A 24,471-nucleotide genomic window follows, 5' to 3' on the forward strand; every position below is an offset into this window, starting at 1 on the left:
CAGTCCAACCAAATAGAGTTATTCCGGTCACGGCGTTCCAGAAGGTTTTCCTTGACCCCTGAAGCTCAGTATTTGTGTCTGCGACGCCTCTCTGCTCCCAGCTACCCGGCTCTTTTACAGGTACTACACACTAAATTTCTCATGAAGACATATAGAGATTATTCTCCATAGTGATGATTCAAGACATATAGTGATTATCTTGCCCGTGGTGACATGTATTTTGAAATGCTATTGTATTGTATGTTGTTGAAATATAAAATGCACCATATTTTTTAATTGTTTACATGATGTTATTTTTTTTATCATTATTATATATAGAATATTTATATTTATCTTTTATTTATGTTAATCTTATACCATTATTTTTATCTTAATTATTTTCCAAAATATAACATTTGTTTGCCATTCACAGTAGATATATATATTTTAGTTTTCAAATATAAAACCTTTTCTTTTTAATTTCTCAACTTACCTCAAGAATTAAGAGGAACGTACGTCAATGTATTTTTAAGAGGAAGTTTAAAAGAGAAGTTCTGCTATGATTTGACACAATTTTGTAATTCTGTTACATTAATAAGATCTCTCAGGCATATCCACCCTTTCACATAAGAGAGACAAAACCAGTGTATTTTTTCTAGTATTTGTAAAAAATACTATTGTTGGTTATATTATTGACTTTTGAATGTCAATGATAGGATATATATATATATATATATATATATATAGATAGAGAGAACCTGGTGCATGTAAAATAAATATTAGTAAAAAAACACTAATATTTATTTTACATGCACCAGTGTCTCTCTTTCTGTGTGTGGTGTGTGTGTGTGAGTGGGCAAATGTATGAGAGAGAATCATCTCAGTCATTTAACATTAATGCATTTCAGATTTTATTATTATATGTATGTTTTTTGTTTGTTTTTTTGGCCAGTATGGTCACTTTTTAATGTGAAGTTATGTAACTTACACATTAATAGTCAGTTCCAGCCTGATTGTAGACTAATTTAAACTGTTGCTGGAGCATCTATATTTGCTTGTTTGCTGTTAATGCCCTTGTTTTTGAGCCTTTTAGGCTCGTTGTGAAATATAAACCTCCAGGGTGCTTATATTAATTATAAAGTGTTTGGAGCGACAGCTTGATATAATGCTCGAGGAACTTGTGCGTGGCGCAAAGCCAGCATTATCTTACAGACAATCACAGAAAAGCTCTGGTAATTATGACCTTATACTATATCTCCAAATAAAACTCATCCCTTCCGAGCAGAAAATAAACAAGTCCTACAGTGGGGAAGATTTGACTTATGAATATTAATTACGTACGTTACGTGTCTGGAAGCTTCAGTACGGTTGCTAAGTAATGCCAGCGCGTCCTAATTGATATTCATGAGCTTAGCCGGTAAGCAAATAGATTGTGGAGCCGTCCATGATTGTGCCTCATAGGGTCCGCTGTGAAAGAAATACAGTATTGCTCGTTGTTTAATTTCATCTAACCATCTATAGCGGTAAGGTAATTCCAGTTTAATGTGAATAAATGAGTATTAATCGCACATTCAATAGAGGTTAAAGATGATTGTATATCGTTACCGTCCCCAGTGAGTTAATAATGGTTCGTTCGGGATTTACAGTACAACAGTTCAAATGTTTAGGCGCTTGTGTTGTCGCCATTCAGACGCTTCTGATTTATTGCCCATGCGTTTTATTTACTCTCATGAAACATTAAACCATTTATTTCAAGTAAACATCTTGACTTTACAGTTTAGTGCAGTTTGCGAGATGCCCGTGGTTGTGGAGAGGCGGCTCTTTCTGAGTAGAAATGTTAAGGACATTCGTCATGTGAGTAACGTTACTGTTAAAACTCGTTCAAGTCGCTTATTTTCATTTCACAGAAAGTGGGTTTGAACTTAAAGTCTGTTTTCTGTGATAACGTTACACACTTGTTTCTGTTACTGTCCACCTCCTTCATATTATACCAATCAATAGCGATGGACATAATGTATCTAAACGTCAGTATACATTTACATTAAGCATTTAGCGGACGCTTTTATCCAAAGCGAGTTACAGTGCAGTCAGGCTTTTATCAGTATATAACACGTTATAAATAAAACAGATTATAAGGACAACTGTGATCTGTAACTATCAAATGTTTAAACCGACTAACGTTAATTACTTAGCATTTAAATATCGTGAAATACTACCTCTGTTTAAAAAAAGTAAAGTACACACTGGAGGATTATTTTAATTAGTATTTTGTTTAAAACGATAGCACAAGCAGTTCTAGGGAAAATAAGCTTCTGGAAAGCTAATTGTGTGTTTTATTAATTAAAAAAAATGTATAATCATAATTATTTAATATGGAGGGGAAAAAAGGAATGTAATTTTTTTTAAAGTGTCACCAGCAGAGGGACCAGCTCACCAGTCTTACATTAAAATCATAATCTGTCACAACTTACAAAACTTAATAAAATAAAATTATTTTAGTTAATGATATACATTTGAAATGATTTTTATATCACTCTCTTGTCCATTAGTCTTTCTGTTTTTACACTCTTCAGAGCAACTCAGAAGAGCTCAGTTGTTAGTTTTTTTCCTTCACCTTCTGTTTACACTTCTTTACCCAAACCTGGATTGCATTTATGCTTTTTTCACATAATGTTCATCATACAGTAAGTCTCGCATGCATCATCTGAAATGAGACTTTTACATGTTTCACTAGAAACATACAGTATATGTCGGTGCTTGGATTGACTGATTTCAGTCTTTTTGAGGGACACAGACAGCTAAAGCTGCTTATCTATAATTCAGTGGGAATTCTGTCTGCTGCTGCTGTCTGCACTCTTGTGCTTATCTAACAGCGGACTACATACAGTTCAGTACGTTTTCTGATGGCTCAGCAATGGTATACCTTGCTTGATTGAATTGCAAATGCTTTTTCCTGCAGCACAGTCACAATTCTGTATTTATTTATTGCGTGGTCAGTTTTGGTAGAAGGTCAGTTCTGGTGAGATTCGGAGTTGTTTTTGATCACACACAGTCATTGATAGTTTTCAGAAAGCTAATCTCAGACGCTGTGATTGCTCGTTGGTCCTCATAAATTGTTCTGTTTTGCTTGTAAATGGCAGTGCTTTATTGGAGAGGTGTAATTATTCAGAGTTCACATTGGCTGACTTTATTTTGTATTTCTGTGAGCTGGAGTACTTGTTAGTGTCAAAGCAGCTAGTTCGTGGCCATTTCTCATTTAATTTACCAAATGAGTTAAAAAGGAGTTTTGTTTATTAGAAATTCCATTCCATCATCATTTCATAATGTAACCACATTAATTTATTCAGTGCAGTGAATATTTTGATTCATTTACTTTTCAATTTATTTTGTTTGCCAAGTTCAAGTTTTATATGAATTTTGCTTAAAGAGAGGTGAAGATTGTCTCATTAAGTATATTATATCATTTTAAAAGTTTGTAGTCATTTTATAATTTTTTTAAATATACTTTTATTCAACAGAAATGACAGTAAAGAGATTAGTATGAAGTTTAAAAATCCATGGTTTCAACAAAAATATGAAGCAGCTTTTTTCAACATTGATAATAATCAGAAATGTTTCTTGAGCAGCAAATCAGTGTATTATAATGATTTCTGAAGATCATGTGACACTGAAGACTGAAGTAATGATGCTGAAAATACAGCTTTGATCACAGGATTAAATTACATTTCAAAATATATTATTGTATTTTTAATTAAATAAATGCAGCCTCAGAGACTTTAAAAATCCCACTGACCCCAAACTTTTCATGCCAATCAAAACGTCTCTGTTACGTATGGTAACCCTCATTCCCTGAAGGAGGGAATGGAGATGCCTCGTCGGTGACCGACGAAAATTACTTGGCATGTAACTAATGAGCCAATGCACATTGGCATGCAATTATTGCATCCAGCTGCCGCTGATCACTGTGTGAGTATAAGAGGGCAGCAGGTGCAATGCATACCAGCTTTTTGCTGAGGAGCCGAGCCGGGGACCCGGCAGCTCAGTGGCGGTACAGCAACCATGGCGACGGGCAAGGAGTCTCCGTTCCCTCCTTCAGGGAACGAGGGTTACCATACGTAATCGAGACGTTCCCTTTCAGTCGGTCACTCTTGACGCCCCGTTGGTGACCGACGAATATGGGATCCCTATCAAAGCGCCATGGGAGCTGCCCCTTCCATTGCCCTGTGCGAGCCACCTGCGCCCCTATTAGGTGTAGGCCGGGGCTCAGAACAAGTAGCTCCACTCACCGCTGTCAAAGCACTACCTCACTGGGTGAGATTGGATAACATTGGGAAAACATCCCCGGTCCGCTTGGAGCCGGGACGCTGCGGAAGCCCCATCATTCCCGAAGGAACACATCTCTTCCATCTTTATTTGACCCTCTAACTTTAACACTCACTATTCTAATTCTATTCTTTAAAAAATCTAACTACCTTTCTAATCTTTTTGTATTCTATTTTCTTTTCATTTATTATGTAAATGTATATGGATGTGTGTGTGTATGTGTAAAGACCTCTATCTAGCTTGCTCTATTCTTTTATTTTTTTTATTCTATCTGTTTTCTTTTTATTTATTATATTAGTTAAAATCCCATGCTACGTGTACTGTATTAACCTAACTGAAACTTGTTATAGCACTTATATATCATTGCTCTTTTTGTTGTTTTTGATTGCTTCCACTGTCTTCATCTGTAAGTCGCTTTGGATAAAAGTGTCTGCTAAATGAATAAATGTAAAATGTAAATACACATACAGCATCCGTTTAGGAGTATAAGGAGAAATTTGAGGTGATTAAAACCCACTTGGGAAGGCAGAAGTCTGCCGGGGAAACAAGACTCTAAGGCTATACCGTGGACTATACACATATGAGTACCGCTTAGGTCTCAATATGGAACCCACCCTTCCATGGTTCTCACGGATACATCATGAAGGTCTGGCACCGGATGTCAACAGGGTCTACAGTAGAGCCCTGCGCGGGACTGTTTTCTTCATCCCGCTCCCGCCGAATTTCTGACCATTATCGCCCGCTCCCGCAACGTATGTGTTTCACTCCCGCCCGCTCCCGCAATATGTATGTCCACTCCCGCCCACACCCGCAAAACTCTGACAATTTATTCCCGCACAATAATAGAGATGCATTGATTTTGTGTCTTCTCCCGTCCCGCAGGAAAAAAAAACAAACAAACACGTGTTTGTATTGATATTATTAAAGAGATTCATGGGGTTGTTTGTTTCGTTTCCCTGGCCTGTATGTAAAAAAAAAAAAAAAAAAAAAAGACAAAACACACAATACATTCAAATATAATTTCGTTTTTATCAAAAACTTTGCACATAAAAATAGACTGCTTTGCAAAGAAAAAATATACATAATATGATAAACTAGGCTACATGAAAAACTGTTTTACAATTATTAGCCAAATGTCGCAGGTATTCTGTTTGAAAAATACAAATAAGAATAAAAACATTCAAACTTAGGAAGCCTGTTCAATGACACTGGCATCATCACACCTCTTGACCTAATTAACAAATGGCAACGAAGGGCTGTGCTAAAAAAACAACACTAATAAATAACATTAGGTTCTTTTCTACATCTTCTATTGACATCTTCTCCATCATGTCGCTAGGCAACCTCCCTATCCCGCGGTGTTTTTTTTAGCCGCCCATTCCCGCCCGCAGCAAAATTCTAACCACCCGCTCCCGCGAGATTTGCGTTGGGTCCCGCGGGACCCGGCGGGACTCAATCCCAATGCAGCCCTCTAGTCTACAGTACGGACACTCTGGAGTAGTTTAAGCAAGCCGACACTAACCAAGGCCTCTCAGTGCCACTACCCATTTGAGGTGAGAACACAGGAGGATACCGGCTCGACACAAAGGCTATAGTACCTAGCGAACGTGTTAGCGGTCGCCCAGCCCGCAGCTCTATAAATATCTGTCAGCGAGGCGCCACGAGCCAGCGCCCAGGAGGATGCAACACTTCTAGTTGAGTGAGCTCGCAACCTGAACGGGCAGGGCACATCCTGAGCCTGATAAGTCAGGATTATGGCATCCACAATCCAGTGGGCCATCCTCTGCTTAGAGACGGCACTCCCCTTCTGCCGGTCTCCGTAACAGACAAAGAGCTGGTCTGAGGTCCTGAAGCTTTGCATCCGGTCTACGTAGCACCTTAATGGTCGGATGGGACAGAGCAAAGCCAGGGCTGGGTCTGCTTCCTCCAGGGGCAGGGCTTGCAGATTCACCACTTGGTCTTTGAAGGGTGTAGTGGGAACCTTGGGCACATAGCCAGGCCGGGGCCTCAGGATTACCTGTGAGTCAGCCGGCCCGACCTCTAGGCACGAATCGTCGACAGAAAATGCGTGCAGGTCCCCTACCCTCTTGATGGAGGCCAGTTTCAATGAAAGAAACTTTAGCTCAGCTGAATGCAAAGGCTCAAATGGGCCCTGCTGTAGTGATTTAAGCACTAGAGACAGGTCCCAAGAGGGTATACAGGGGGGCCGGGATGGATTTAACCTCCTGGCCCCTATAAGGAACCTGAAGATGAGGTCATGCTTACCCAAAGACTTCCCATTCACGGGGTCATGGTACGCAGCAATAGCAGCAACCCAGACTTTGAGGGTGGAGGGAGACAGCCTTCGTTCCAGACCTTGCTCTAGAAAGGACAGCATGACCGCAATCGGGCATGTTCGGGGGTCTTCTCGACGAGAAGAACACCACTCGACGAACAGGTTACACTTCAAGGCGTAAGCATGTCTTGTAGACGGTGCTCTTGCCGAAGTGATGGTGTTCGCTACCTCTTGAGGTAGGTCACCTAGAACCGCCGCGTCCCATCCAGGGACCAGACATGGAGTTTCCAAAGGTCTGGACGCAGGTGCCAAATGGTGCCCCATCTCTGAGTCAGTAGATCCTTCGTCAGAGGAATTGGCCAAGGAGGGGCTGTCACAAGGAGCACTAATTCGGAGAACCCGGTCCGCGTGGGCCAATATGGCGCTACTAGCAAGACTTGTTCCTCGTCCTCCCGGACTTTGCACAGTGTCTGTGCGAGAAGGCTCACTGGGGTAAATGTATACTTGCGTAGGTCCTGCAGCCAGCTGTGTGCCAGTACGTCCGTGCCGAGAGTTCCCTCGGGCAGGGAGTAGAACAACTGGCAGTGAGAGGTTTCTGGAGCAGCAAACAGGTCTACCTGAGCGGTTCTGAACCGCCTCCAAATCAGCTGGACCGTCAGGGGATGGAGTCGCCATTCTAGCTATTCTAGCATAGCTGCCACTTTGGGATCCGACTCAGGCTTTGTCACCGTCCCAGAGGGCGGTATCACAGCCGAGTCATCATCCGACAGCTCTCCCTCCGATGCTGAGATCGACATCTGGTCGGGGGGAGTCCCACTGGATACCATCACCCGTTGCCAGGTAACGGCTGCACCCAGAAACGCACAGGTGAAACGGCATCCTTATAAGGATGATCCGTCGTATTTACAAAGAAGAAATTTGAGAAATTTGCTCTTTAGGAAATGCTCTTTTAGTGCTGAGATGCACAGGGGTATTGGCCGTTTGCAACATGATAGGGGTAGTGCAGCCTGAAGTGTGTAATCCACTCGACACAGGAACGACCGCTGCTGAAGCGCCATCTCGCCAACACACGAAGCTTCTGAGAGCGTGCTGAACTCGTAGTTTACAGCAGACACAGTTGAGCAGAGCGATACTAACGCTTGGCTCCAAAACGAAAAGCTGGTATGCATTGCACCTGCTGCCGTCTTATACTCACACAGTGATCAGCGGCAGCTGGATGCAATAATTGCATGCCAATGTGCATTGGCTCGTTTAGTTTACACTCGAAGTAGATTGGTCTATCGAAGCGATATCCCATATTCGTCGGTCAACGTGGCGTCGAGAGTGACCGACTTAAAGGGAACTCAATTATTCTGGAGTGTTTCTTAATTGTCTGGATACTTGATACATAATAATGCATTTTCAAAACTATTTTCAAGCATTTAAGAAGCCATTAAGGTCTCTAAAATCACTAGTTAAATTGTCAGTTTTCTACAAATATTTTGGTTGGTACTGTTTCAGGGCAGTTGTATGAAAATTTAATGAATGCCCTTCAGAAAAGCACAGGAAACTAAACTGAATCACATTCACACATTTCAGGTCCCTTACAAGGTTGTCTCAGTCAGTCTACTGTCGTGGTGTTAGACTGTTGTACACTTTAATTATACGAGCTCAGTTACAGTGAGAAATCACTTATTTGACATCGTTCATCAGTAATCTGTTCTGGTTATAACAGTAAAGAGATGAATTGAGGGCAGCTCATATGCCACACGTTAATCCAGTCCTGGATGAGATTTGAGGTTGAGTTGGAAAGCCATTATAGATCAAAGAACTTTGTGATGTTTAGTACTGCGCAGTTGACGAAAATAGCTCTATTATAGTAAGGCATTGAATTCACAAATCAGAAAATAACTTCAAACCCTATAATCCTTCTAAATTGTAATTTAAAAAGTGATAGAAATCACTGCTAATCTACCAGTCCCTCTTTCACGTTCAAAAGCTCGTCTTGCAGAAAGAAATCCCAATCCAAAAGCATCGGCATTTCGAAAGTTGGCACTTGCCTCCCTTAACCCACGAAGAGCTTTTAATGTCAACCCAGACAGAGCCGTATCATTTGATGAATTGAAATGAAATTTTAATTTAACAGCTCAGCAGTAGACAGCATCTCTTCTGGCCCATTTTTTTTGCGCCGTGGGTCGCTGTGGACGGTGGGATTTGCAGAGAATGTAGGCCAGCGGCATCAGTCTTACGTCAAAGGCAGACAGATGCATTGTGCCGAGGGGTGATGTGCCTTGGCCCAGAGACTCTGTGTTCACGGGAGAGGTGACAACATGAAGACGGTCCTCTCGCTGCACAGGAAATGGGCGCACACCATCAAGGCCATCCGCATCCTCCAGGGCATCGTAAGCACTCTTTCTGCTCTTTCCCTGTACAGCTTCACCTGTTCATGTCTTACACAGTCTGGGTGAAGTGTGATGTTTTGGTTGAGTTTGTTTATTTGTGACCATATGTTTAGACTTTATGGCACAGTGTTTGGTAGGAGTGTATAGGAAGGAAACTCTTTAGGGATTCTTTACTACACAGTGCCATGCATCATGGTAGTGTAATATGTTTTATGTTGGTAAAATGTATAATTATTGATAAAAAATTTAATATATACGAATTATTATGTTTCTTGATTCGTTGGATTTTAATTGTCATTATGATACATTGCAATACATTTTTTTGTTGAAGTACATACACTGGTGCATTTTATGAATCGGTTGAAAAGTTTTCGCCAAGTTTATGACACTGTGATGAAGAAAACAGGTGGTGATGTAGTTTGATTTCTGGGTAGATGTTATTCCTTTTTTAGACCGGCATTAGAATCAATGATGAGAGTGATTAAACACTTAAGCATCTTTGTTGCTTTAGATAAATCATGCTTTTGAACTTTAACAATTGCTCAGTGTGCTTTTGCTGTTCATATCGTTAGTTTGTGGTGGCAACAAGTGGAACATGTATCCAAACTTTTTCTCATGGCTGAATTTTTTCCCATGGCATTTTCGAGCTGAATTTTCATTTTAATAATGTGAGCTGAAATAAGTGGTGATCCAGTGCTGGAATATGCTATATCTGTTTTCCTGTTGTGTTCGTCCATTCTCAGTTTTCCACAATTGCAATTTTGGTTTATTCATAGTTCTGACAAAAGATTAATCATGATTAATCGGATCCAAAATAAAAGTTTTTGTTTACAGAATAAATGTGTGTGTACTGTGTACATTTATTATGTATATATAAATACACACACATATATGTATATATTTTATATATTTAAGAAAAATTTTATATTCAATATTTTATGTTGTATATTAAATATAATTATGTATAATATAAATATGCATGTAAATATTTTAAAAATATATGTTGTATGTGTGTCTTTATATATACATAATAAATATACACTGTACACACATGTAATCATTCGACTGCACTAATAGAAAGTACATTAAAAAATTAACTAAAATACGCAAGTAGGGCAGAACAGAACCCAATATCCAATGCTTTCCAACAAACATTACCACTAGACCAAGGTCATGTTTGACATTCAATCCAGTTTTTATCCTGAGGAGATTAAAGAGCAACAATCATAATCACCCGGTGTGCACACGGGCAGATGAAGAGGCGTTTCACAGCGCAGGACGTCACGTGGCTCTCACACTGATGCTGAAGACTGCATTTAAAGGGTTTCACTCACTGACCAGGCTTCCTCTTAAAATAATTGCTTTCAAATAATGCAGGCTTCTTATTTTAAAGGGGTCATGCCATACATTTGTTAATCATTTTATTTTTTTCCTAGCAGTCCACAAAATAAAAATCTAATATTAGATCAGTAATTATTTGTGGTTGAATATAAAGACATATTTCAGTTCTGTCACTGAGTAATCAGATGAGCTCATGTAAATCTGTTGGAAGAGAAACGCTCGTATAGTTTTTCACTGTGGCAGCACCACGCTGCAGATTTTGCTCAGGAGATCACTGATATCTGCTGTAACTTGACTCTGTCCATCACTGTGTTACATATAAACCTGTTCATACTGTTTCAGAACCCAGTCATGGAGGAGACGGTGTGGGAGCAGTACACTGTGACCCTGCAGCGGGTGAGTACTGCACCCTGAGCTTATTTGGAGAGCTTATGGGTTCTCTTTAAAGACTTTGCATTCTTTATGTGTATATATATATAACTGTCACTATATACTATTTACTGTCACTTTTGATAGATTGAATGCATCCACGCTTAACAGTGCTAGAGGTTCAGAAAAAAATAATTAATAATACCTTATATATATTTATATATATATATATATATATATATATATATATATATATATATATATATATTAGGACTGCCTATGCATAGGTCCCGGGATCTTGTGCAGCGCCCGTCTAGAACTTTCACTAACATATCCAAAATATCAGGAAAACATAATTCTGGGGTTACTTGCTAATTAGTCATAGCTGCCTGTACATCTACATGAATTTAAAGTGATTTATTGTTGTAAATTAAAAACTATGGTTTCATGCATAAGTGAAAAACGCAATCTTTATTAATAGGACTCCAAGATGGGCTTTGGCATTGCTGTGTCTGGAGGGAAGGACAACCCAAATGAGGAAAGTGGAGAAGCGTCTATTGTCGTATCTGATGTGCTGCAAGGGGGTCCTGCAGATGGCTTGCTATTGTAAGCTCTGAAACAACATTAAACACATCCCAGCCTTTTTTATGAGATTTGTTAATCCTAGAGTGCTATTTGAAGTAGAAAAGCTATTGTAGGGTTGACATGAAACCAACATTTTTGAAGTAAAGAATTATTCTCAATACCAGTTTCCACATCCCCCCAAAAATTCATATGCTAATGGATGCACTAATTTGATTTGAAGAGATAATAAAAAAATAATATATATATATATATATATATATATATATATATATATATATATATCTCAGTAAAATAATGATAAAGACATTAAATATAAATATTTGTATAAATTAAAGTATAAATATTATATTGATTATTATGATTCTAATACATGCTAATGGATGCACTAATTTGATTTGAAGAGATAATAAAAAAATAATTAACTAAACATTATTACATTAAACAGTATATGTAAATATTAATAATACCAAATTACAACAATGGAATGTATATGTATCTTTCAGATATTTTACACAATAAACAGTAATAATAAAATGCAAGAAAACAGTTATCAGTAATTGACAAATAAACTTAATTTTGGATATTCAGCCTTATTTTTTTTCATTTAATTTGATTTCTTTGCTTTCCATTGCATTGCATTTTATTTGTTGTCTGCCAACACTATTATTCAAGGTTTTATTTATGCTGGTACTTTTGACATTGCTAAACTGTTGGAAGGATTTGGAGTCACTTTCTGCCGTGTAGAGACATTTCCTAACAGTGTTTCATGCTATTGTTCAGTGAAAATGACAGAGTGATCCAGGTCAACAATGTGCCCATGGACGGTGTCCAACACGCCTTTGCAGTGCAGACTCTCCGCAAATGCGGCAAAGTAGCTAAAATCGTAAGTGAAACCTTTTGAATTGTTTGTTATTTCAGTTATAACTTTATTGACCATGTTTGTAAATCACTGACAGTTGAAATCAGAATTTAATGAATCAACAATTCATTTTTGTCCCCATCCTTCATCAGACGATAAAGCGATCGAGAAAAATTCCCGTCAGTGTGACAAAACGTGCCGCGTCCCCAGACGACCGCGTCTTTAGTGGCGATTACAACGACGACTATGACCACGACCGGCGCAGCGTGTACAGCGGCCGCAGCTACCCTGACCGCGACGTGAGTTACGCAGACGAGCGTGATCGTGACTACGAGCGCAGCCGCGGGAGGAGCATGGAGCGCGGCCTGAGCCCTGACAGACAGCACAGACGAGACGGCAGCCGCGGCCGAACGCTGGACCACGAGCGCAGCCCCGACCGCCGCTACCGAAGTGACCACAAGCTGGATCGCGACCACAGCCCGGACCGGCGCTACCGAAGCGATCGCGCACTGGACCGCAACTACAGTCCAGAGCGACGCTATCGCAGCGAACACAACCTGGACAGAGAGCGGAGTCCGGAAAGACAGTACCGCAGTGACCGCGCACTGGACAGATCACATAGTCCTGAGACGCGCTACAGGCCCGAACCGGCTCCGGGATACAGCAGAGAGAATCTAGCCAGCGACTACGAGCGCAGGAGGTTCGATCCGCGGCAGGACGAATCCATGAAGAGGAGTAACAGTCGAGACCGGCTGGATCACTCGCCCTCACCACCGCCACCACAGCGACTCGAACCCCTGGAGAAGCCACTCAATGTTACTCTACTAAAGAACCGGCCCAATGATGGTAGATACGCACTGCCTACGTTTATCTGTTTCAGCCTGCAGCCAATCATCTAACATGATGTTTTCTCATATCTGTCCAGAGTATGGCCTTCGTCTTGGCAGTCAGCTGTTCATCAAAGCGATGACGAGCACCGGCCTGGCATCCAAAGAAGGCAAACTACAGGAAGGTGACATTATTCTGAAAGTACGTCTCTTGAACAACCACTCTGAACACAACTCAAAATTTGTAGCATATATATACAAAATATATAAGCCTATTGCCTACAAAATATATAACTTTATAATAACAACCATTCACATTCAGAACTGCTTATCAACCACATCGCAGTGCATATCCTAGCATTGTGATGATGCATTTTGGACTAGCAAGCACTTCCCTTTTTCCTTTTTTCCCCATGTTTTTGCTAACCAAGCAACTGCTTAATGCACACCAAGGCTGCATTTATATGATCAGTACAATACAGTAAAAACTGTGAAATATTTTTTTCAGTTTAATAAGCTGTTTTCCATGTGAATTTTGTTAAATAGTCATTTATTCTTGTGTTCAACTTGAAAGCTGTATTTTCAGCATCATTGCTCCAGTCTTCAGTGTCACATGATCCTTCAGAAATCATTCAAATATGATGATTTTCTGCTCAAGAAACATTGTTGATTATTACAAATGTTGAAAACCGTTGTGCTGCTTCCTGATTTTAGTGGAAAAGTTCAAAGGAGCAGCATTCATTTGAAACAGAAATTTGAAATTGTGTCTTTACTATCACTTTTGATCAATTTAATGCATTCTTGATCAATAAAAGTATTAGTTAAATGTGACCCTGGACCACAAACCAGTCTTACTTGTCAATTTTTTCAAAATTTCGATTTATACATCGTCTGAAAGCTGAATAAATTGTTAGGATCTGACAATATTTGGCTGAGATGCAACTATTTGAAAATCTGGAATCTGAGGGTGCAAAAAAAAAATCTAAATACTCGAAAATAACCTTTAAAGTTGTCCAAATAAAGTCCTTAGCAATGCATATTACTATATTTACGGTAGGAATTGTACAAAATCTGTTAATGGAACATGATCTTTACTTAATATCCTAATGAATTTTGGCATAAAAGAATAATCAATAATTTTGACCCACACAGTGTTTTTTTAGTTTTGTTTTTCGTTTGCTAAATATACCCCAGACTGGATTTGTGCTCCAGGGTCCAATATAAAAAACGTGTGTTCTCTCATGTTTTTTCACACACATGCAGACACACAGACACTGTAGTGTGAATACAGCGAGGTGTTTAGAGATGCCATCAGGTCCTAAAAAAAAAGCTTACTGCCCCCAAACTCTCTTTTTTCTCCTCAAATTTGTTGTACTTTATTTATTGAAATTTACTTCCATGTGTCAGATTAACGGTACGGCCACAGAGAACCTGTCTCTGAGCGACGCAGGGAAGCTGATCGAGAAGTCTCGTGGGAAGCTGCAGCTGGTGGTGCAGAGGGATCGCAGTCAGGTGCTCATCCGAGTCCCACCCATGGCAGACAGCGACTCAGAAATAGATGGTGAGGACATCAAAACACTTTCAAATGAACAATTACAATTTGTCTGATTGGACTGAAGCCCTGTTTCATTTTGCCACTGTTGCATTCCATATGAACACAGAAATTTGGGATGGGACATATCAATACTACACACATCATATTTTTTCATATTTCAGTACTTAACGTTTTTGCATCATTATATTTTATTAAATAAAAATATTTAACATACAATAATCCATACTGATTGTTGTTTGATTAAATATTGTTTGTATATATATCATTACCTTGTGACATATGTAAAGTATAGTGATGCAGGACTCCAAACTGCAACTAAAACAGTCGCATTTGCAACCATAAATATTAAATTGCGAGTTAAGTTTTTGCTGATGTCACCACTGGCGACTAGGCCTATGTATTTACATGTTATCACTTTAAAAAGTGTGTGTAATAACTTTTTTCCTGATTGGTTTGGGATCACATTTTGTTATGTTTGCGCATTAAACTGAGACAATGCACATCAAATCTTTAGTGGAAAAAGTTTCAAACAGACCTCATCTCTGCCGCGCAGCAGTGCTGACATACAGTTGATCAGCGCGAGAGAGAGAGAGAAATGATGGAGACTTGAAGAGAAAGTACAGAAAAGCAGTGCTTATTACCTGCACAACTTGAACAAACTAAAATGGGTAAAGCTGTCAGCTGTGTGGATATTGGCAATATCGTTAATTCTCGTTTATAATCATTAATAATATGGCTTCTCCTTAAGATCTTACTGTAGGTCTATGCTGTTGTCTGTTAATGTGTGAACTTCATTATTTGAAGCACACTTGTCGTCTAGCAATCGCAAAAAGCTTTGTGCTTTGTTACTTTTATAATTAACACAGTATCAGCTTCAAAATGATTCCAAATTCATAATGAAATTCAAACAATACAGTTTTGGCGCTCTTTAATGTGGCAGGTGCGATCGTGGGCCTCAGTTCAAGCAGCATGTGAACCTTGCATACCTTTCTCTTTACTACTTGTATTTGAGTTGAATTACTTAAATGAATTAACTTTTCCAGAACATTCTAATTTATTGAGAAGCACCTGTACATTTACTTCAGAATAACCATTTGGTTTCCATAAGCTCATCAGTCAGATAGAAAAATAACTATAAAGAGGAGCATTTTGCTATATTTATGCACTGTTGCATTTGAATATTTTTTGACTTAACCTGTTGTCTACATAATTCAACTCCTATAAAATCTCATTTTACTAATTAAGAAAAACAGACTGAACGTGTGAAAGACAAACACTCTTAAAAAAAGGTGCTTAAAAGGTTCTTAACAACCATTTTTGGTTCCACAAAGAACAGTTCACTCTTGACCTTTTTATAATCAGATGTTTAAGGTTCTTTATGAAGACATTTAGACAAAATATTTTTTTTCTATGGCATCATGAAGCACCTTTATTTTTAAGAGTGTATGACAACATTTACAGGATGCATTGAGCAGGAGCCCAAACTACACTCAGGGGCCAAGTGATGCTCATAGTCCATGACATTGGTACAGATTATGTGTAATAAACAATGCTTGACAAAATTTCAAGTTGGAAAAGACATTTAGTTCCCACTTTAAGTGAACCTTAGTTCCCAGGTCATCTACAAGATGGATCAAAATGCAAAGAAAAGATGAGATATAAACACATGACAGTATGATTGAAAAGTTCAAATGTAAAAAATAAATTATAACAAAATAAATAAAACACATTCATTCTGTGGCAACTAAAAAAATCATTTAGCGCCTATGTTTTTTATCTTTTAGGAGCCAATGGCTCCTTACTCGATTTTTTAGTTGGGAGCCCTGTGATGTATGATTGGTGAAATACCTCACAAAATCAGCCTTAATCTCTGAGTGACCTCTGACCTCTTGCCTTTTTATGGACTGCTGTACTAACACTGGATCGGAGAGAAAGGCTTTTGGCTTTGGGAGGATTACATAAACCCTACCCATAATCCAAATCTTATGAAAAATGTCATTTTATAAACTCTAGTGACACTTCTACCATGTTTTGGAAGTTGTTTGTTCATGTTCTTCTGGAAATCTGTAATAATGAAAAAACCAAATCTGGTTTTAATCAGCGTGTTTTACATTTCTCAGGTCTAGGGATTCAAAGCTTTGAGACTTTGCTGTATAACCCGTCATGCACTGTGCCAATAATGGGGATTTAAAGCAAGTGTGATGGCGACACGTTGTACATGTGTGTTTCAGATATCTCTGAGATCGAGTCGTACCGCTCTTATTCTCCTCCGGAGGACCGGCGGAGTCATCCCTCAGACCTCTCCTCACACTCCTCTAATGAGAGACTGCAGGACAAAAACAGGTAACACACTGCCTTGAGAGCCCAGCGGTCACTAATGACTCTTCACTAACGCCAGTGTTACCAGAACACTTTACAATTAGGCTCCATGCACTAATATATTCAATTAATTAATTAATTCTAAAGCATTTATTATCTTAACTAATGTTAACTGTAAAATTAACTAATACATTATTCAATTCAAAAGTTGTATTTGTTAATATTATTTAATGCACCTGAGCTAACATGAGCTAACAATGAACAGTTGCTTTTTATTACCTAACAGATTAATAAATGCTCTAATAAACGTGTTGCTCGTTGTTATTTAATGTGAGCTAATGCATTAACTAGTGCAACCTTATTGTAAAGTGTTACCAAGTAGCTAGTTCTCAAAAGTGAATAATTTAAACTACAGTCAAGCTACCTTTTAAAACAAACACTGATGCTGCATGGATGCAACTAATAAAATGAGAAAACTGTCAAATTTATGATACAACCTGATGCAGAAGCAGAAACACGATTTAATGATTTTCCAAATGAACTGGCAACACATTCAACAGAAAGGTTACAGAAGCCAGTGCAAATGGAGTATGTTATTTTCTTCTGTTGGTAGAGATGAGCCTCCCAAGAGACTGGCTAAAATGGGAGCGATGCCGACTCCGTTCAGAGCGGCGCCGGTGGAGCTCCCGCCTCCACCTGTGGAGAAAGAAGAGCCTCGCAGCGAGTCTCCAGGTACAACAGTAACTCTACTGAATACATGGTCAGTTGCACCATCTAGAATCAGAAGAATAGAAGACACAGATGATGAGAACGGGGTGTTTTTATGTATTCAGCTCCTGTGGTAAATGCTGCTCCAAAAAGTGTTCCAGTGAAAGCCAAGCCTCTGCCAAAGGTGTCCCTGCGGCCCAGTCTGGAGGACCAGGAGATATACGGGTTTGTACCGCATTCACTCTTGGCTTTAAATTCTAATTATAAGATAAACCTAAAAGCTGTCCATTTTATTTGGTCTATAGTAAAAAATATATATATTTGATCAAGGGATTTAGTTGCAGAAAACTCCAATGTCCACCAATGGACTATTTAATTTCAGTGTCCATTTTTGACTTAAATGTTTGCACGATATATTATCTAGAGACATGCCTTGACATAAAGAATCCCTTTTTACAGGTTTATTTCTGCTTGCTTGCTGATATATTTACACAAGTTTGTGGTTCTAACGAATAATCTCCCACAGCCCCAACACTGTGATGGTGCGCTTCCAGAAGGGCGATAGTGTTGGCCTGCGTCTCGCTGGAGGAAACGACGTGGGCATTTTTATCGCAGGCGTTCAGGAGGACAGTCCTGCAGAGATCGAGGGACTCCACACCGGAGACCAGATCGTGAAGGTGCAACAGCACTGGCTCTGCATTTTGATATAGTGTGCATTTATCCATCATACATTTTCCCACATTGTCCAATGGTGATCAGTTTTTCTTCCCCTGCAGGTGAATAATATGGATTTCAGAGGAATGGTCCGGGAAGACGCAGTCCTGTATTTACTAGAGATTCCCAAAGGAGAGGATGTGACCATCTTAGCTCAAAGCAAACCTGATGGTACTTCAAAACATACTGATGACTTTTGAGCAACAGAAGAGATGTGAATAATCTCATTTGCTTTATTTCAGTGTATGAAGACATCCTGGCATCTGGACGAGGTGATAACATCTTCATCAGAACTCACTTTGAATATGAGAAAGAGCTCCCTCAGAGCTTGACCTTCTCCAGAGGAGAGGTCTTTAAAGTGGTGGACACCCTGTACGACGGAAAGCTGGGTAACTGGCTCGCCATCCGCATGGGCAAAGACAATCAGCTCCTGGAGAAAGGCATCATACCCAGCAAGAGCAGGTGAGACATACATACACATTGCCTTAAAAGGTCATAAGTTTACTGTATTTATTAAGCATTGCTAGGAGGAAAACTTACCATGAAATCAAAAGTGACCCTCTGAAATGACGTTTGCTGACATCACCTACTCTGCTATTTCATGTTGATATTAAAAGGTCATTATTTGTAAGGTGTCCGTGTGATCATGTTATTTGCATACTATCAGAGCGGAGCAGATGGCAAACGTTCAGAACGCACAGAAAGGCGCTGCCAATGACAGAGGAGACTTCTGGAGGCTGAGAGGTCAAAGAGCAGCCAAGAAAAAAGACCTTCGCAAGAGCAGAGAGGATCTGAGCGCTACCCCCGGTCACCACACGCTTCCCGGCCTACGAGAGAGTGGTGCTGCGGGAAGGTGAGCCCAGCATGCATTGCTTCACCTAACATGCATTTCTGTTTAAATATACACTTGAGTGAATTGGGGCTAAATAAATAAAAGTTTTGAAAAGTAATAATTTATTATTAATTATTTAATTTTTTATTTTTGGTGCTTTTTCACTAGAGGCTGTCAAACCTATAAAAACAGCAAGTTTCTAAATTATATGCATTTTGTTCATTTATACATGCCTTTTATTTGTGAATAAAGTATTTTGTTTAATCCTATAAAAATGTTTTATTTATAATTTAGATTTGATTATTTAAGGCACTCGGATGTGTTGTGTTCAATACATTTAATAAAAAAACATTTTGGTGATTTTTTTTTAAATACATTTTAAATACAATTAATATATATATATAAAATATAATTTTATGTCATTTCATTTACTTAGTGTTTTCTCTCTGCCCCTCCAGCTGGGTTCAGGAGGCCTGTCGTAATTTTCGGCCCTATTTCAGATGTGGCCAATGAAAAACTGAGCAGTGATCTTCCAGAGGAGTTTGTCACAGCAAGTAAGCCCTTCTCCACTTGTGTGAAAGATCTCTTCTTCTCTATCGATGTGTAGTTATGATCAGGAGTTTGATCTGTGTTATTTTCCCATGACAGAGACCGAACCGAAAGATGCGGGCTCAGAGAAGTCGTCTGGTGTTGTGAGACTCAATACTATTCGTCAGATCATCGAGCAGGTAAACACAGTCACCGTTCTGAGATTATAACAGAAATTAATCAACATCTAAGAATATTGTTTTCTTGTTCCTAGGACCGACATGCTCTGCTTGACGTCACCCCGAAGGCCGTGGACACCCTGAACTACACCCAGTGGTATCCCATCGTCATTTTCCTCAACCCAGACAGTAAACAGGGGGTGAAGACCATGAGGAACCGTCTGGCTCCCGGCTCTAACCGCAGTTCACGCAAGCTTTACGAACAAGCAGTTAAACTGCGCAAAACCTGCTCGCACCTGTTCACTGGTCAGTCTGATGAGCCTTTCCTCAGCAAATATAGAGATCACAGTCATATAAGATCCATTTGATTCTTTCCCCAGTTCTGATTTATTTATTTATTTATTTATTTTGTTTATTTTTGTTCTATTTTTATGGTTCAATTAAATGTTTGCAATCAATAAAGAGGTCTAAAAAAATGTAATAACAATTTATTAAAAGTTTAAGAAAAGTTAGGGCACCATAAAATGAGTATTATATGTTTCTCAAATTGGTTTCCCTTTTTTTTTTTTCTTTTTTTTTTTTTTTATAGTTGCATTTTGATGGTTTAAACTTTAATCAAAAAGCACGTCTGATCAGTTAAATTCAAGAAACTTACTCAATTAATTGACATTTTTACAAAAATGGTGCCCTCTTTTTTTTGGCCAACAAAGTGCTACACAACAGAGGTTTAGTGTCAGGAATTAAAATATTACTATAGAAGAAAAATTTAATGAAATTATAAAAAAAAAAATATTTCTTAAAAAAAAGAATCAAGTTATAAAAGTGTAAATTGTGCTTCCCTGTGCAGCTAGCGTTGATCTGAACTCTTCCCATGATGCCTGGTATGGAAGTCTCAAGGATGCTGTACGAGAACAGCAGGAGAAAGCTGTGTGGGTCTGTGAAAGCAAGGTGAGCGTAATACATGACACAATTACTAACAACTGGGCTTCCTCTCATGGATTTGTATTTCCTTAAACAAAACAGATTTTCTAATTGAGTTTATAATGCTTAACTGACATGTGAAACGACCACCGTGAGACGTTTGAGAGGTCTGTGTGTTTGACTCCAGCTGGATGGGTCTGAGGAGGACCTGGAGCTCCATGATGACCGTATGTCGTACCTGTCGGCCATGAGCGCAGACTACCTGAGCATGGACAGCCGTCTGACCAGTGACTACGAGGACACGGCGGATGAGGGCGGCGCGTACACAGACAACGAGCTTGACGAGTCCACCGACGAACCGCAGCCCATGTCCGCCATCAGCCGCTCCTCTGAGCCTGTTAGTGACGAGGTTAGTGTGCTGTGGAAACTACCTTCCTGTCATCTGACCACAGTCACGAATGGGATTTAAGCCCTATCATTTGATGATAAACCTCTGTAATCATCACTCACTGTCATATACCAGTGTCAGTGAGAAGAAAAGTCCTGGTTTGAGCACGCTGCTCCCCACAGGTCACTTGACAAACTGCATATTCACCACACAGTCATGTTCATCATCAGCCTGACACGTGATGATCTTTAAACTATCAGCCAGAAATCACACGCTCTTGTTTACTCACACTGAATGTGTGTGTCATTCAACAAGAGCCTGATTGAATAACTCTAGAAGTTAAATAGTTTAAATACATGTCAATGTACATAAAATGATTTATGACATTTCTCAAGGCAATTTTCCAACTAGCAAGACTTCTTGTATACTATGAATAGTGTGAAGTTTTTTTAATGACTGTCATAAAAACATAATGTTTTTACAAGCATCCAGTCTGTGATGTAATTTTATGTTTCATGATAAAAATGACTTTCTCACTGACACTAACCTGGCAGGAAACATGTTTTCTTTTCTTGCATTATCCTTTTTATTTTTATTTTTTTAATAATAACATTACTTTGCACTGCTGTCAAAAAAATTGGGGTTGTTTTATATATATATATATATATATATATATATATATATATATATATATATATATATATAAATATATATAAATATATATATATATAAATGTTACTTAGGAAGGATGCATTAAATTGATCAAAAGTGACAGTAAAAACATAAATGTTGTTATAAAATATTTCTATTCAAATAAATGCAGATCCACTTCAGTTTCCACTAAAATATCAAGCAGCAAAACCATTTTCAATGTTAATAATAATATGAAATGTTTCTAGAGCAGCAAATCAGTATATTATAATGAATTCTGAAGATCATGTGACACTGAAGACTGGAGGACTGATGCAAAACATATATATATATATATTTTTTTTTTAAATAGGTAGTTTAAATTGTAATAATTTAATAATAATAATCATATTTTTAAAACTTGTTTTAATACAGCCTTTGTGTCCATAAAGTTATAATAATAATAATGATAATAATACAAAAAATGCCAATAATGTTATATCAAAGTAAATTTTAATTCAGTAATTAAAAACTTGTCTGTTGTAGGTCTGCATAATTTTTTTAAATGTTTTTTTTAATGACTTAATGCTACATTTATCACTTTTTCCACTGTCAAGCAGAGACCCATACCTGCTCCTCAGGAGCGTTCGAAGAAAGCTGCGAGCAGAGAGGTGCAGCGGGACCCCAGCCCCCCTCCATCATTTGTCCCTGAACCCCCGAAGGTGAGTGTTTCCCAGACCTCATCACTCCTCACAGACAGGAGCTGAGCTCAAACAGCTGGTTTTCCTGCAGGTACGGGCAGCTTCACGTCCTGCAGACTCTCGCTCCAGCAGCACAGTCAGCAGTGACGCTCCTGTCAGTAACAAACCTCTTCCACCGCCGGTAGCCCAGAAGCCCAGCTTCAGCTCCAGGACGGCCCCCACAGACGACACGACCTCCAGCGACCCTCTCGATGACCCCGCCAACCGCACCTTCCGGGGAAAGGTGAAGGCCTTCGAGCAAATGGACCACCTGGCCCGGGCCAAAAGGATGCTGGAGCTGCAGGAGGCGGAGCAAGCGCGGGTTTGTGTCTCGTCTCATTCACACAATACACACCAGCTTCTGTGTGTCTCACAGCAGGAACATCACAAACACTCTCCACCGATCTCTTATTGCACCCCAAATCACAAGACGCTGCAATCATTATTGCAATTAAGCATAGATTTCACTGCTGATTTTAATTTAAAACAAAAAAAAAGTCTAAAGAGGCTGATTTGGTGAAAAATATAAAAACTATGATTATATATGTATTTGTGTGTGTATGTGTGTGTGTGTGTGTGTGTGTGTGTGTGTGTGTGTATATATATATATATATATATATATATATATATATATAATTTTTTAATTTCTATATCATTCATAATATAATGAGATATATATATATACATGCACACATTTTTACATTTTTGGGTGAAATATTACCTGGATAATTGTGTTTGAAATGTATCTATTCATGAAAAATAAAGTTTCAATAAAATGGAAATCACTGTAATTCAAAAGAGAATCACCAAAACCACAAGGAAAATATGTTTAAATAAAAATATTTATGTTTGAATAAACAAATTTTGTATTATTATTATTGTTATTGTCATAGCATATATTTAATTTGGAATGTATTTGTTTATTTAAAAATAAAACAAAGGAATAGTCTAAACAGGCTGGTTTTGGGTGAAATGTAAAAACTGTGATTATAAAAATGTATATATATTTTGTATATTATTTAATTTGTGTAAATTAAATGTTAAAAAAACTTTAATAATGTAATATTTTATAACTATAATATTTAAATATACTTAATTCAAATTGTAAAATAAAATTATTTTAAATTTTTAGGGTGAAAATTATTCAGGACATTTATTTTAGGGATGATTGAAAACCTACAGAAAACTGAAATCACAAAATTTCACGGTGGAATTTTTTTTTTTTTTAAACAGCTGGAAATATCTCAGAAACATCCAGATATTTATGCAGTTCCCCACAAGCCAAAACCAAACCAAAACAGGCCTCAACCAATTGGGTAAGTTTGTTCCTGGGAGGTTTTTTCCCCACTAATGCACACTAATTAAAGTGTTGATGTGCTGTTTTGTTGAGCGGGCCGTCCCATCAGTAAATGCTCTGTTCCCTACAGCTCCAGCTCAAACTCTGAGTCCCACAGCTCCTCTAAAGCGCTGTATTCAGAGAGCCGCTCTCAGCACCGCACCAAAGATGATGTTGAAGAGGAGTATCGCCGACAGCTGGCCGACCAAACCCGCAGAGGCCTCTACAATCCCCAGAAATACAGCGACACTGAGCTCTAGCAGGGGATGTGTCCTGTGCATGTCCTCATGAAGGAAATCGAGGTGTTTCTAGTTGTTGTGTGAGTATGAGGGACTATCATGAACCACAGATAAAGCAGATGAGACCATTTCTAGCCACAAACACACATGCAGAATAAACATGCCATTTATAAAACGGCATCTTTTTATACCTTTATATGAAATCTCAGTGTTATTTCTTGTCTGCATGTAGTTTTTTTGTTTGTTCTTTCAGACTATTTGTACGTCTTTTAGTTTTCTCCCACAAGGCCACGTGTTGGTTTCTACTGAAAGCTACTAGATTTAGTTAACTTAACACTGTTCAAGTTTGCCGTAACCCAAAGTGAAAGTGGGTTAAATGTTATTTTCCAAAATATCTGCTGAAGTGCCTCAATGTCATCGATCAAACATGTATTAACCTGTGC

General features: G+C 38.6%; 1 pseudogene; it reads left to right on the forward strand.

Moving 5' to 3' along the window:
• On the forward strand, positions 1-24,049 carry LOC113109585 (tight junction protein ZO-2-like; annotated as a pseudogene).
• The last annotated feature ends 422 nt before the right edge of the window (positions 24,050-24,471 follow it).

The sequence above is a fragment of the Carassius auratus genome, chromosome 10 (assembly GCF_003368295.1).
Source record: "Carassius auratus strain Wakin chromosome 10, ASM336829v1, whole genome shotgun sequence".
NCBI lineage: Eukaryota > Metazoa > Chordata > Actinopteri > Cypriniformes > Cyprinidae > Carassius > Carassius auratus.